Consider the following 8,474-nt stretch of genomic DNA (forward strand, 5'->3'; position numbering starts at 1 on the left):
AATGTTTGGAGAGTTTTGAATAAAATTAAGTCGGTATTTGCTTTTTTAAAAAAACTGAATAGGAAAAATTGTAGAGTTAAAAGCACACGCGTTGATATAGATAATATTTTGTAGGTACAGTTTTGTGCCCTCTTCAAAATTTAAAAAAAAAAAATCAGTGCTTTCATTTAATTGAGCAATCAACAAGAATTAGAGATTTGGAAATGACAAACAAATGAAGGAAGGAAAGTATCCAGAAAAGAAGATAAATTTAATGGACATGATTCATTGCAAGAGACATGACCTCATTCCTTAATAGAGGGATTTCCACTAAACCAGATTTGATGTTACAGAAATTTGTTTTACAGACTTTCCTCAAAATTATACTAATTTGATATTGCGCCCCCCCCTTATTTGTTAGGGAAAGGGAAGAAATACAAGGAAAAAATTTAAACATTGTTGCAGCTTCCTCAAATGACAATTGTTGCAGGCTCCCTCACCCTTACCCATCTTAATAAAGGAATGAAAAAGCAGAAATCATCAGCATAAAGATTCTAGCTGTCTCCAGAAATGAAACATGAATAGTTGTGTGATGTCTGTGAGTGAAGCAAATTTAGTTTTGATTATTTAAGCTTCTAGTATTTAAATTGTTGATTTTCCTAATTAAACAGATTTTTACTTAAGTTATTAAAATTTAGAGGTTAAGCTGAGTGAAATAAAAATAAATTGTTTACAATAAACACAAGCAGCAGGTAATATGATACAGTCTACAAGGCATGCAGTGTCTTACCAAGTAAGTTTAAGACTTTTCCAGAAAGTTTTTTCCTTAAGATTTTTGCTTTGGTATTTGATGTATAACTATAGGTTAGTCTGTATAGAGTGATAGTATTTATGGAACTCTTGGTATATGCCAAACCCTGTTCTAAGTGTCTTCTTTGATCTTCACAAAAATGTTGGGAGCAGGTACAAGCATCCCCATTTTAAAGATTTGGAAACTGAAGCTCTAGAGGTCAGGTAGCTTGCCCAAGGTCAGACAGCTTGCCCAAGGTCAGACAGTTGGTGGGTGTAGAGCTGGGACTCGGGCCTAAAATCCTGTCTGAATCTGCTCAAAGCAGCTGGCTCTGTGTTTTCAGTCACTCACTAGGCAGACTTAGTTACTTCTATGGATATGATTATTCATTTTTTATCAGTTCTTTTTGACAGTTACGCATTTAAATATTTTTGCATTAGCCCTGTCATTCATTTATGTTTCAGGTGACCATGTAGATACAAGATTGCCACCTGTATTTATTTTGCTACAGAAAGTGAAGCATCCCTATCATTTTTAAAGAGAAACACCCCCTCAGATTTGCATCTCCTGTTCTCTTTTAAACAGACATGTACATGGACAGTAGCCCATGAGCAAGTCCCCTCACCCTCTGCTTTTCTGTCTTTTGTCTTTTTCTTCTTTCTGGCGTATTGCTTCTCAGGACCCCCATAATACCTACTGGCCGTGGTAGCTGCATCTAATTGGTGTCAGTCCCAGAGCAGGCGCTGGCGTCATTCAGTTAGTGTCTGAATGCGTACAAATCAGCCAGTCCTTCACAAGACCGAGAAGGGAGGAGCACTCAGGAATGCAAGACAGGGACTTCCCTGGTGGCGCAGTGGTTGAGAATCCACCTCCCAATGCAGGGGACACGGGTTCAATCCCCGGTCTGGGAAGATCCCACATGCCGCGGAGCAACTAAGCCGGTGAGCCACGACTACTGAAGCCCTCGAGCCTAGAGCCCGTGCTCCGCAACGAGAAGCCACCGCAGTGAGAAGCCCGCGCACAGCAACAAAGACCCAACACAGCCAAAAATAAAATAAAACTAAAAAAAAAAAAAAAGGATGCAAGACAGGAATTTGGGGGGCTCAGTAGCATAAAGCTGAGGCAAAGGGCTGTGCCTTTAAGACTTTTTTTGTTTTGTTTTGCCTTTTTTTCTTCAGTCTAGCTGAGAAGTGGCACATCCTTAATGACAGCCAAGGGTACAGGGTCACTGTCCCTCACATTTACCTTGCTCTGTCTAGGCACTGGTCCCAGAGTTAGTGGCCTTTATAGTCTTCATCTGTAGCTCTGCCCAAGACAGGGGGTAGGGCAGTCTGTCTCAGTCCCTGTCTTCGCTCGTTCCAAGTGCCTGTGTCAGGAGGTTAAGAAATCAGAAATAAAATCATTCTGAAGGGGATCACTTGTGACTCATTAATCCATGTGATTTCTGATGCTCATTGTCCCTGGAAATTGAGTTGGCTAAGTCTGTTTAACTTCTGTGATGAAGGATCAGCGTTCGGATTTGACGTTCTGGGGGCTGAGAGGGATGAAAGGATTGCGTTCAGCTGTCCTCCACTCCCCACCCCGTACCCACGGCAGCAGTCATGGCTCTTTGTCCTTGGTCAACAGGCCTCCGTCTGCAGTGAAACACTGGCAGGGAAGCGCACAGAGCAGCGTGGAGGGTGGCACAGCACCTGGTTAGCCCGACCCGCCCAAGCCCGCTGCCACCAGTGGGTGACGGGCATGACCAGCATCAGTGTCTCAACAGCCCAGGTGCCCAGAAGGGCAGGGGAGACACCTCTGCAGACCCCACAGAGAGAGCCATCTGGCCTCTTATTCCTCAGTGGCTGTCTTTTCATTGATTTTTTTTTTTTTTTAACAAAGGTCCATAATTAAGCCCTTACCGTCTGATATTTCTCAAATCCAAGTATTAAGACACCTTACAAATGTGTAAAAATGAGTTAAATCGAATAACAAGCACCCGCTCTCATTTCTCTTTGTACTAGTATCCTTAGCACTCAACAGGTGGCCACTGTCTCTTCCTGGGCTCCAGCACACAGCCAGATTCTGGAAATGCCATCTTCTCTCTGTACCCCTGAGCCTTGGTGGGGATGCTGGTCCCCAGATGCCTTCCTTTGCCGATTCGTTTCAGTCTGCCCACACTTCTTAAAAGTCTTTTCAAAAAGCCTGACTGAACGTGTATCTCCTTACCTCTTCTGGTCCTGCCTGCCTCTCACATCCGTCAGGATCTGACCCTGACCCACTCCTCCAGCGCAGCCTGCGGCCTGGCCCTTCTGCATCCTCTCTGTCTCTCACAGCAAACTCCTCCTCCCCATACACCTGGACCCTCGAGTCCGCTGCTCTTTCTGTCCCGAACACACCGTGAAGACGCCCTGGGCCCCTTCCGTGTGGGCTGCGTCTACTGTTCGCTGACCACATCGTTTTTGAATTGCTGCCTTGCCTTTCCAAGACTGGAGGTTCCCTGAGGTCAGAGACCACGTCTTAACCACCTGTGCCTCTTGGCGCTTAGCACAGCACGGAACACACGAATAACATCATGAAACCATCGCTAAATCACAGCTGAGAAGGTTTTGTCTCCTCTATTGATTTTTTCCCGAGACCAGCTTTCTAGCTTTTCAAATTTTAATCAATTCAAAATTGAAGTGTCATCTGTTTCAATCTTGTCAGTATGTACGTAGATAAAAGTATATATTATAATTAGTATTCACACGATAGCATGCTCTTACCACACTGTATACAACAGTTATGCTCTCAAAAGTTGAGTAAATTAATATTTCTAATTCAGGTGTTTAAATTTAAGGTCATTTGATTTCTTTATTCGTGGCGAGGCTTTTTTTTTTTCTCCTTTTTGTAGAGCAAATAGTCATACTCTAGGTTATTTATTTTGGAAATATTACTTCCTGTACATCAGATTTACCTTAAGAAAAGCAATTGTATGCTGTACCCTACTACATTACAAGTAGATTTAACTGAGAAGTGTCATTTTTCTGTCTTTTGCCCGTAAATATAAAAGTAAAGACAACGATGCAACAGTCGTATTTTTCCTCAAGGCCACGCACCGTCTGTGTGTTTTCGGCGGTTGGAGAAGGTGGAGGGGTGCACAAGCCCCTCTGTCCCTCCCTGTGTTTTCCAGCTCTAGCAGAGACGTTTTCTGTAATTGGTTTTCCACATTTGCCAAGAGTCTGTTTCCTCTTAACATTCAACATGTTTAACAGAAGTCTTGTAATAGTTCCAAAAACAATAAAACCAGTCTCGAGCATAAAAATGATACACATACAAAACACACTGGTTTTTTGTTGTTGTTCTTGTGGCTTTGGTTTTGTTAAGTTCTTTCTAATAATTTTTAGTGTCAAATCATGTGGTAGAAGTAAAAAAAGTTTTCTTCACAGTAATAGAAACCCCCTAAAGAAATGCAATCAGAGAGTTGTCAGCACAGAGGCCGTCCGGGGACAGTGGTGCCCTCTCAGTGTCCTGCACGTCGCAGTAGTGATGAAGTGCGGGTTACGATTCAATTTAGTGCTGTGTCCTCAGAAGGAACAAAACCTTATTTGAGGTTCAGGCTTCTAATGTATCGGTAAGGCTGTTCTTAATCTGTGAAAGTCCGTTTCTCACATTGTCAAATGTTAACATAAAAAAGCAGCACTAGCTTATATTTTATCCCACCCACCATCACTCCTAAGAAGAGGGCTAAAACGTCCCAACGATCAGTTTCTCTGCTTTAACAATCAGATGTTTGACAAGTGAAAAAAAATGGAGACTTCTTTTTCAGTTTTTACTTAATTTAAATATTACAGTTACTAGTTTTATTATTGTTCAAGCAGCTTTAAGTGTTCAGGGCATCTGGACTTAGGAAGAGCTTTGAAATCCCAGAGAGGAATCAGAGGCACTGACAAGCTGGAAACTGTGGCGCTGATAACAAAATCTCCACGATCTCGTGCAAGGCATTTTAACCGTTTCTTCATCAGTAAACTGGAATCCAAAAGATAAGTCCTTGGCAATAAAAATAAATAACCCTGGAGAAGGGACGTCACTGTGGGAGCAAGCAGCCCAGAGCTGGCAGGGTTCTATCTCCTGATCCAGCCCATGGTTGGGAGGCCTGTTCTGGACGGTTCCCCAGTCCGGCCCTGGCTGTCCACTAAAGGAGTCGGCAGTTTTCCACCGGACCCCAATGGGGCGTGAACTAAAGCTTTAGTGCTCCAAGCATGTTGGGGTGACCAACAGCATCCACGTGACCACAGACAGCGCTGGAAATGCAGAGGCTCAGGCTGTACCCCGACCTGTGGAATCCGAACCTGCATCTGAACGGGGTCCGCGGGTTCCCTCCAACACCATCCCAGCTGAAGACCAAGCAAGAGTGTCCAGAGCTGCTGAACTGGGAACCCCCTCGGATACTGTGGGTGTCACGTGAGCATCTGTTTCCCGGGAGTGGGAAATTTGGGGGGAATAAAAAAGGAGTACTTAACCTCACGGAGCTTGACCAATACATGGAGTTCGAATTATCAACTGCGAGGAAAAAAAAATAAAACAAAACAAAAAACTGGTGGGCGTGCTCGTCACCCAGTGGAGAAGGCTTACCTTTCAAATCAAAGAAATGGGAGAAGGCACCCATTTCTCAGAGCTGCTGTAACAAAGAACCACGGCCTTCGCAACCCGCGGGCCTCGCTTCTCTCCGGAAGCAGAAGCGCTGGCGGGCGGGGCCGCTCCTCCCCGACGCCGGGCGCATGCGCGCGGCCTGGTCCAGCCTCGCGGATGCCCGGCGGTCCTTGGCTCGCGGCCGCAGCGCTCCCATCTCCGCCGCGGGTGGCACGTGGCCTCTCCGGGGTGTCCGCCTCTTCACAGGGTGTTTTCTTCTTCTGGAAAAACCAGTCGTGTTGGATTCAGCCTCCTCTTTCCCAACTCCTGTGTGATGTCATCTGCAAAGATGTTATTTCCAAATAAGGTCACGCTCTGCCAGCCTCCAGGATGCGAAGGTGAGGAAGACCTCTTCTGGAGGGGGAGAGGGCAGAGCAGCGTGAAAGCCTCGCAGGGTGTCTTTCCAACTTCACTTCAGGACATCCCCCAGCCCCATTTCGAGTCCGGGGCCCTGTAACAAGCCCCAACCGACAGCCTCACTTGCAACCCAGCGCCACGGGCTCCAGGACGCTGGCGGAGAGCCCCATCCTCCCACCCCGCATCGCCCCCGCCCGGCGCGGCCCCAAGGGCGCTGTAGACGGATGCGGGAAGTGTGACATGGAGGCAGCGGGAGAGCCTCGTGCTGGGGAAAGCAATTAGGAGTTTGTCACTAGAGTACAGTGACAGTGACAAGGTCCCTTAACAGTGTCACGACGCACATTTTTATTGTTGTGAGGTCCATACACCAACCTCAGGCATTTCAAACTGGAGGCGGTAAACTCACTCATCAAATGTTCGAGCGCCAAGCACGCACAAGACCCTGTACTCAGCGCTGCGGAATTTGGGTGGTTGGCTATTAGAAACAAACAAACAAACATCAAATTAAATAAATCTAGGAAGTTAATCCAAGGTTGCAATTAAAATTTTTTTATTTTGCCAATTATGGGCATTTTTTAAAAATTGCCATCATAATAGCAAGGACTTCAATTACTTTATTTAAAATTTGTATTTATTTTGGAGAGTAATATCAAAATGTACGAAGGATGACAGGGAAAAAGTAAATGTCCCTCCCACAGCGACAACCACTATTTCTTGAGAAAAGACATTTTAACACCAAAGAAGTAGGAAGGACATAATCTTAGAGAAAAAAAAAGACCTTTTTCCAAAAAAGGAACAGTTTGGAAAAATATATATGTATATGTATATATTTTTCCTTTCTTTATTCATCCATTTATTTTTTACAAGTATTTTTTACACTCCTTTTATGAATGAGGCATTGTTTTTCGTGCAGGAGACACATCAGAGAACAAAACGGTGAAAATAGCGTTCCCTGCCCTCTTGGACTTTATGATTTGGAGAAAACTGAATCTGAAATCGGGACACAGGAATCCAGGTGGATGAAGCTGAAGGAAGAGGATGCCACCGTGGCTGAGAGCCACCCGTTATCCTGCAGGCACACGAGGTACAAAGGTGGCGTGAGTTTAGAAGCAGCCCACCTGCCTTGCCCAGGACCTGTCAGAGGTCAGGCCACGAGGGCCAGTTTCATGTGTGGCTCTGAACAGACTCGAGAAACAGAGTCTGACAATAGAATTTGGTTCAGGGGTGAGTAAAAATACAGAAGATGGGTGTCGAGGTGGGTGTTGGAGGGATATTATGGGGCAGAGAGGAGAGTGATTTTTAATTTTTTTTTTTTTTTTTTAATTTATTTTTGGCTGTGTTGGGTCTTCGTTTCTGTGCGAGGGCTTTCTCTAGCTGCGGCAAGCGCGGGCCACTCTTCATCACGGTGCGCTGGCCTCTCACTATCGCGGCCTCTCTTGTTGCGGAGCACAGGCTCCAGACGCGCAGGCTCAGTAGTTGTGGCTCACGGGCCTAGTTGCTCCGCGGCATGTGGGATCTTCCCAGACCAGGGCTCGAACCCGTGTCCCCTGCATTGGCAGGCAGATTCTCAACCACTGCGCCACCAGGGAAGCCCGGGGATTTTTAATTTTTTGATGGGGTTTCTGCTCATGCAAAGAAACCAGCTAAATCTGCATGCTACCTTCTTCCTTCTTCAAGTATCTGGGCGTGCCTCGAACCCAGGGAGCGGTTCAGCTGTGGTAGATTACTGGGCTCTGCCTGTGGCTCTCCCAGCAGATCTGGTGGGAAGCATAAAACTCAATCTTTACACTTTTAAAAAATTAATAGACTTTTTTTTTTCATCAGTTTTAAGTTTATAGAAAAGTTTCCACGTACCTCATCAGCCATCCCCATTCCCCCTATTAACATCTTGCTTTAGTGTGATAATTTGTTACAACTGATGAATGCATATTGATATATTATTATTAACTAAAGTCAATAGTTTACATCAGGGTTCGCTCTTTGTGTTGCATTCTGTGGGTTTTGACAGATGTATAATGACATGTATCCACCATGGTAGTGTCATATGGAATAATTTCCCTGCCCTAGAAATCCCCTGCACTGCACCTATTCATCCCTCCCTCCCCGAAACCCCTGGCAACCCATGATCTTTTTACTGCCTCTATAGACTTTGCCTTTTCCAGAATGTCATAGAGTCAGAACCATCCAGTATGTGGCACTTCAGATTGTCTTATTTCACTTAGCATTACACACTGAAAGTTCTTCCAATGTCTCTTCATGCTTAATAGCTCATTTCTTTTTAGCAGTGAATACTATTCCATTGTCTAGATGCCCCACAGTTTGTATTTCCATTAATCTATTAAGGGACATCTTGGTTGCTTCTAAGTATTGTCATTTATGAATAAAGCTGCTGTAAACAGTTGTGTGCAGGGTTTTTGTGTGAACATAAGTTTTCAACTTATACAGGTAAATACTAAGGAGAGTTATTGCAGGATCATACAATCAGAGTATGTTTAACCTTTATATTTTTCTTTCAAGAAACTCTTCTCTTTGTGTAAAATTTCAAATGCAAAAAAAAAAGCATAACATTTTTATCTTAAAATATGCTGCATGCAATTTCTTTCTTGACATGAGTTTGTCAGTATTTGACATCACGACACAAAGCTAGAAATACAATTTCCCCTTTAAACTCCATCAACATTTAATGACCAAGTAAAGC

This window comes from Balaenoptera borealis, assembly GCF_965194805.1.
Source record: "Balaenoptera borealis genome assembly, chromosome: 17".
NCBI classification, from domain to species: Eukaryota; Metazoa; Chordata; class Mammalia; order Artiodactyla; family Balaenopteridae; genus Balaenoptera; species Balaenoptera borealis.